General features: G+C 45.6%; 1 pseudogene; it reads right to left on the minus strand.

The window, feature by feature from the left end:
* The window catches only part of LOC108533086 (40S ribosomal protein SA-like), a 5,536-nt pseudogene extending 3,418 nt beyond the window's left edge, over positions 1-2,118 (minus strand).
* Positions 2,119-7,981: the final 5,863 nt, after the last annotated feature.

Consider the following 7,981-nt stretch of genomic DNA (forward strand, 5'->3'; position numbering starts at 1 on the left):
TTTTTGAGACGGAGTCTGGCTCTGTCGCCCAGGCTGGAGTGCGGTGGCCGGATCTCAGCTCACTGCAAGCTCCGCCTCCCGGGTTTACACCATTCTTCTGCCTCCGCCTCCCAAGTAGCTGGGACTACAGGCGCCCGCCTCGTCGCCCGGCTAGTTTTTTGTATTCTTTAGTAGAAACGGGATTTCACCGTATTAGCCAGGGTGGTCTCGATCTCCTGACCTCGTGATCCGCCCGTCTCGGCCTCCCAAAGTGCTAGGATTACAGGCTTGAGCCACCGCACCCGGCCAGGGACACTAATTTCACTAATGACTAATGATGTTGGGCTTATTTTCATGTGCTTATTAGCTATTTCTGGATCTTTTTTGGCGAAATGTCCATTCGGATCTTTTGTCCATTTTTAAAATGAGTGGTTTGTCTTATTATGGAGTTGTAAGAGCTCCTTGTATATTGTGACTACAAGTTCTTTATCATGTATGTATTATACGGATATTTTCTCCTAGTGTGTGGCTTTTCTTTCATTTTCTTGATGATGACTTTAAAAAAATTAAAGTAAAATTCACACAGCATAAAATTAACCATTTTAGGGCTCAGCACTGTGACTCATGCCTGTAATCCCAACATTCTGGGAGGCCAAGGTGAGCGGATCACGTGGGATCAGGCGTTCGAGAATAGCCTGGCCAACAAGGTGAAACGCCACCTCTACTAAAAATACAAAAATTCGCTGGGCATGGTGGTGCAAGCCTGTAATCCCAGCTACTCGGGGGGTCTGAAGCAGGAGAATTGATTCAACCCAGGAGGAGGAGGTTGCAGCCTGAGCGATAGAGCGAGACTGCATCTCAAGGAGAAAAATAAATAAACAAATATTTTAAGTGAACAATTAAAAAAAATTTTTTTTAAGAGATGGGGTCTTGCTATATTGCCTAGGCTGATCTCAAACTCCTGAGTTCAAGCAATTCTCCTGAGCAGGGGAGGCTGCAAACCAGGCCTGCATGGCAGGCTAAGTCTTCAGTGGGACCTGCTGAATAGGCACAGGGGGCACCTGCAGGCCTTCAGACCAGTCTGCAACCTCTGGCTGAGTAGCAGTGAACTCAGGAGCTGAAGCAGTCTCTGTTCACCCTGAAATTCCTCCTTGGTCAAAGCCTTTCCATCAGTAGCCTGCTCTTCATTTTCAGTCTCTTCAGAATCTCTGTAGAAGCAGAGATCAGGCATGACCTCCCACGAGTGTTCACATGATGCCACACACGTGCAGAACTTCCTGGGCCAGCCTCCACCACATTCAACCCACTGAGGAAGCTCTCTTGTTGCATGGGTTGCCAGTGTCCACATAGCACAGAGGAGAATCTGTGTGATGCAGAGCAATGGTAGGTGGGTGTACCTAAGAAGCCTCTGTTAGAGGCTGATGGTCAGCCCTGGGGTCAGTAGCCACGAAAAGCCGTGGCTCCCAGAAGGCTGCCTGGATCTGCTTAGTGACGGTTCTAGGAGTGAAGTGGCCAGCAACTGGAGTGGCTCCAGTGGCAGCAGCAAACTTCAGCACAGCTGGCTGGACAGTGTCCCTAGAAGATAGGACAGTGACATCAGCAGGGTTCTCAATGGCAACAATGGCATGAGGTGCCAGCAGAAGCTTCTCCCAGGTCCTCTTCAGATTGACGACGTAGATGCTGTCACTTTTCCTCTTATAGATGTGCTATTCTGGCCAGTCGCAGTGGCTCTTGCCTGTAATCCCAGCACTTTGGGAGGCTGAGGCAGGCAGATCACTTGAGGATTTGAGGTCAGGAGTTTGAGACCAGCCTGGCCAACATGATGAAACCCTATCTCTACTAAAAATACAAAAATTAGCCAGGCATGGTGGCGTGCACCTGTAATCCCAGCTACTCAGGAAGCTGAGGCAGGAGAATCGCTTGAATCCAGGAGGCAGAGGTTGCAGTGAGTCAAGATGGTGCCACTGCACTCCAGCCTGGGCGACAGAGTAAGACTTTGTCTTAAAAAAAAAAAAAAAGAAAAGTGCTGTTCCATTTGGAAGTCAAGGTTGATGCCACCTAAGTGGGTTCCTGCTATCCTGCTACAAGGAACTCGAGGACATCTTCCTTCACTGGCAGGACATCAAGGGCTCTGGACATTGTGAAATTTTCCCTTGAAGTTACAATGGGAATCCACAACAATGTCATATGGACCCCTCTGTGGGTAGCACAGAAAGCAAATGGTGTCTTTTAAGACACAGAAAAATTTGAATTTTGATGGTTTCATTGATCAATTTTTCCTTCTATAGATTAAGCTTTTGCTGTCACATCTAAGAAATCTTTACCTAACCCAAGGTCTTGAAGATTTTTTCCTATGTCTTTTTGTTTTGTTTTGTTTTGTTTTGAGACAAGGTCTCATTCTATCGCCCAGAATGGAGTACAGTGGCAGGATCACAGCTCATTGCAGCCTCAACCTCCTGGTCTCATGCAATCCTCCTGTCTCAGCCTCCTGAGTACCTGAGACTACACACATGCAGCACTATGCCCAACTAATTTTTTATTTTTTGTAGAGATGGGGTCTTGCTATGTTGCCTATGGTTGTCTAGAACTCCTGGATACAAGCAATCCTTCCACTTCAGCCTCCCAAAGTGTTGGGATTACAGGCATATGACACTGTGCCCAGTCCTGACATATATTTTAAAAATTTTCATAGCTACAGCCAAATTGTCCTCCCACCACGCAATTGGCATCACATCAATTTATACTCCAATCAGGAGTATGGCTGTTTTCTCACATGCTTGGTAACACGGTTGAGATATCAAACTTTTTGTTCCTGACTGATCTGATAGTGAGAACATGGCATCTCATAGTTTTAATAGCTAAAATCCTACTTTAGCCACATCCTACACAATATCTGTGAAATGACCAGCTCAATGGGTTAGCCACCCACTGCTTCAGTATATACATTACTAAGGAATGCAACTACTAAGATAAAAGCTACCATACAATCTACTGAAATACTGACAGAAGAAATTATATGATGTCTGGGATTTGCTTTGAAATAAGCCATCAATGGAGGCAGTAGATGAAACTATTTTTCTTTCTTTCTTTTTTTTTTTTTTTGAGACCAAGTCTTGCTCTGCCACCAGACTGGAGTACAGTGCACGATCTCAGCTCACTGCAACCTATGCCTCTCAGGTTCAAGCGATTCTCCTGCCTCAACCTCCCTAGTAGCTGGGACTACAGGTGTGTGCCATCACACCTGGCTAATTTTGTATTTTTAGTAGAGACAGGGTTTCACCATGTTGGCCAGGCTGGTCTTGAACTCCTGACCTCGAGTGATCCGCCTGCCTTGGCCTCCCCAAGTTTGGGATTACAGGCATGAGCCATCGCATCCAGCCTTTTCTTAGAGATGAGGGTCTCTTTACGTTGCCCAGGCTGATCTCCAACTCCTGACTTCAAGTGATCACCTCACCTCTCAAAATGCTTGGATTACAGGTGTGAACCAACATGCCCAGCCTGAAAACTATTGTTACTGGTATTTGAAGCTTATGACACTGGAAATTCATTATGCTGTTTTCTCTGTTCTTATCTATCTCTGATATTTTCACAATAAAACATATTTTAGGTTGGGCACGGTGGCTCATGCCTGTTATCTTAGCACTTTGGGAGGCTGAAGTGGGCGGATTGCTTGAGCCCAGGAGTTTGAGACGAGCCTGGGCAACACAGCAAAACCAGTCTCTATTTAAAATAAATAAATAAATAAATAGTTACTTCTTTCTTTATTTTTTGAGATGGAGGCTTGTTGCCCAGGCTGGGGTGAAATGACGAAATCTCAACTCACTGAAACTTCCGCCTCCTGGGTTCAAACAATTCTCCTGCCTCAGCCTCCCGAGTTGCTGGGATTATAGGCTCCTGACACCACACCCAACTAATTTTTGTTATTTTTAGTAGAGACGGGTTTTTGCCGTGTTGGCCAGGCTGCTCTTGAACTCCTGGTCTCAGGTGATTCACCTGCCTCGGCCTCTCAGAGTGCTGGGATTACAGGTGTGAACCACTGCACCTGGCAAAAGTTATTTTAAATGACCATTTATGGCATCACCTAAAATCATCTTGTGTACATCTGTCACTGCACAACCCCTTGAAAGAAGTTGGTTTAAAGGTTCAGAGTGAGGGCTCTAGATTCAGGCCGATCAAAAGTGAATCCTGATTCCATCAATGACTAGCTGATCTCAGGGAAGTCACCTAAACACTCTGGGATATTTGCCTCAGCTGAAAAATCAACATTGCCGAACCAGGCTTGTTCTGCCCACTGCACAGTATGCCAATCACTGAGATGGTAAGTTTCGCAGCCAATAAAGAGATTATTCACAAGGCAGCCCAGTGAAGAGATAGGAGAACAGGTCTGAAATCTGCATCTCTGAAAACAGGGTTTAGGGATATTTATGGGATAAAGAAGCAAGGTGGTCCAAGGTGTAGGGAAAGGTGATTGGAGGTAAAGAAAAGTGAGGCCATTGGTGATCTGTGCAAGCACAGTCAAGCTTTATGGTTCATAGGATGCATGTTCACAAAATGACATCACTAGTATGATCTAAGGACGGACTTTTTGGCCCTCTAACATTGAAAGGTCACCCATCAGACACTCAAGCAGGCTGAAGTGAAGGGTCGGTGGGCTCAGCCAGCTTGAACTGGACAAGAACTGACTGTGAGTTCCTGAAAAACAACTTAAGCAACCATTGTCATAGTGACCTATATATCAGATATGTTATCTATAAGGAAACTGTGGAAGTCTAGTTATACACTGCTTAGCTATGTGACTTTTAGCTATATAGGTTTTAAAATCAACTAGAAGCAAGTGACTAAAAGGAAACAAATCAGAGCATGATATAGGCTGATAAAATTTCTAAAAGGAAAAAAGAGAAAAGCAAGTAAGGCAGGTTAAGTTTGTTTGTTTGTTTGTTTGTTTGTTTTTGAGACTGAGTTTCACTCTTGTCGCCCAGGCTGGAGTGAGATGGCGCGATCTTGGCTCACTGCAACCTCTGCTTCCTGGGTCCAAGCAATTCTCCTGCCTCAGCCACCTGAGTAGCTGGAATTACAGATGCCCGCCACCATGTCCAGCTAATTATAGTACTTTCAGCAGAGACGGGGTTTCACCATATTAGCCAGGCTGGGCTCCAACTCCTGACCTCAGGTGATCTACCCACCTTGGCCTCCCAAACTGCTGGGATTACAGGCGTGAGCCACTGCGCCCAGCCAGGTTACGTTTGATGGGCCTAATCAGGTAACAGCCCTTGGTTTCATTGAGCACACTTGAGCCTGTACTGTGTCAATATACTCTCATTTTATCTTTTCTACAACCTAAGAGGTAAGACACTAAGTCATGTTTCTTCTTCTTTCTTTCTTTTTTTTTTTTTTTTTTTTTTTTGAGATGGAATCTCACTCTCTTCCAGGCTGGAGTGCAGTGGTGTTGTCTTGGCTCACTGCAGCCTCTGCTGCTTGGGTTCAAGCAATTCTCCTGCTTCAGCCACTTGCGTAGCTGGGACTACAGGCATGTACCACCACACCCGGCTAAGTTTTGTATTTTTAGTAGAGACAGGGTTTCACGAAGTTGGCCAGGCTGGTCTCAAACTCCTGATCTCAAGTGATCCTCCCGCCTTGACCTTCCAAAGTGCTGGGATTACAGGCGTGAGTCACCATGCCCGGCCAGTCCTGTCTCATACATGAGGAAACAGCCTTAATGCCTTAATGGACCAGTTGGCCTCTGGGACCTGCCCCTCCTTCTCCAAGTCTAGAAGGTTCCCGATGACTGAAAATAAAGTCACATGTGTCCCCATGTTTATAATTGCACCCTTTGCCACCTCAATAGTTTGCATTAATTAAGTCGGATTTCTAAGATTCCCAGGGGTGTTTCTGCCTGAGAACACCTTCCCAACTTGCATAAGGTGACCTGGATGTTTGTTGCTTGACTTTGCCTTTGCCTGAGGAATTCACAGGAATGGCTTTAATCTTTTTTTTTTCTCTCCTGAGATGCAGGTTCTGGCTTAGGCCAGTCATCTCCAGTGAGAACTCTGGGCACGAAATTATTCAGGTCCGCAGTTTGTAGAGACAGGCCAATGGGGCTTTCCTGGAAGAAGCATAACTTTAGGTTTGAGAACAAGAAAAGAAGGAACTGAGGGTAATGAGCAGGACTAGAAGAGGCTCTGACATGCTGATTATTATCTAAGGCAGTTCTTGAGTCTTGCAGTTGCTGCTCTGAAGCTCAAATCTCCCCAAAATTGCAGGGGGATGTACTGAGAGCTCCTGATGGTGATTTATTTTTATAACTTTTTTTTTTTTTGAGACAGAGTCTTGCTCTGTCACCCAGGCTGGAGTGCAGTGGCATGATCTCAGCTCACTGCAACCTCCGCCTCCTGGATTCAAGCGATTCTTCTGCCTCAGCCTCCTGAGTAGCTGGGATTAGAGGTGTGCACCACCATGCCCAGCTAATTTTTCTATTTTTAGTAGAGACATGGTTTCACCATGTTGGTCAGGCTGGTCTTAAGCTCCTGACCTTGTGATCCGCCCACCTTGGCCTCCCAAATTGCTGGGATTATAGGGGTTAGCCACCACGCCCGGCCTTTTTCTTTCTTTTCTTTTTTTCTTTTTTTTTTTTTTTGAGATGAAGTGTTGCTCTGTCACCCCGGCTGGAGTGCAATGGCATGATCTCAGCTCACTGCAACCTCCACCTCCCAGGTTCAAGTGATTCTCCTGGCTCAGCCTCCTGAGTAGCTGGGATTACAGGCGTGGTATGCCAGGGTAATTTTTGTATTTTTAGTTTTACCATGTTGGTCAGGCTGGTCTTGAACTCCTGACCTCAGGTGATCCGTCCACCTCAGGCTCCCAAAGTGTTGGGATTACAGGCGGGAGCCACTGTGCCCGGCCTATAACTTCTTCTTTTTTTTTCCTACTTCTAATTCAGTATAGAAAATTCGAAGGCTACATAAAAAGAGACTCTTCTTTTTATTGATTCAGGAAGAGGCAGTTGTGATGAAGTTGAAAGAGACAGTCCTAGGTTCCAATCTCAGATCTGTTTCTTGAATTCACTGTGAATTTTGGCCAGTCACTTTCCTTTCTGAACCTGTTTCTTCCTCTATAAAAGTGGGAATCACAGTGACTCCTACCTCACTGGGTAGCTGTGGGATGAATAAAGGCATATCTAGTTCATAAAAACACAGTGGGCACTCAATATATGTCCTTGACTCCTCCTTTCTGTTTACAGAGGGGTTTCATTCAAGCATTTCCTGAGCACCCTTAAGATGTCACTACCTGCCAGAAGACACATGAGTATGGATAAGACTGGCTCTTTCCCCTTGAAAGACTTATGGATAGTCTGGGCTCGGCGACTCATGCCTGTAATCTCAGCACCTTAGGAGGCTGAGGTGGGCAGATACTCTGAGGTTGGGAGTTCCAGACCAGCTTGACCAACATGGAGAAACCCTGTCTCTACTAAAAATATAAAATTAGCCGGGGGTGGTGGTGCATGCCTGTAATCCCAGCTACTCAGGAGGTGGAGGCAGGAGGATCGCTTGAACCAGGAGGCGGAGGTTGCAGTGAGCCGAGATCATGCCATGGCACTCCAACCTGGGCAACAAGAGCAAAACTCCGTTTCAAAAAAATAAGACCAAAAAAAAAAAAAGGCTTTTGATTTGGGGAGGGAGGAAGGAGGAAATCTTCCCAGATTGAATGGTCCAAACTCCTGCCTCAAGATAAACAAAAGAAATGCATTTGACCTCAATTTCCAGATGTCAGCAGAGACCCAGAGAGGCAAGGTCACATGGCAAATAAATAGTAGGCAGGGAACTTGAACCCAGTTAGGAGGAACATTGGGAAAAGAGCAAGGAGAAAGGAACTTTGTAAATAAAATCATGCTAGTTTGTAGCCCAAAAAAGAGGAAGAATAGGACATGGAGCTGGCTGCAAATGGATCAGGGGTTGGAAATTCAGCTGTGAAAATCAACTGCATTTTTTTTTTTTTTTTTTTTTTT

This window comes from Rhinopithecus bieti, unplaced genomic scaffold (assembly GCF_001698545.2).
Source record: "Rhinopithecus bieti isolate Rb0 unplaced genomic scaffold, ASM169854v2 scaffold_65, whole genome shotgun sequence".
NCBI lineage: Eukaryota > Metazoa > Chordata > Mammalia > Primates > Cercopithecidae > Rhinopithecus > Rhinopithecus bieti.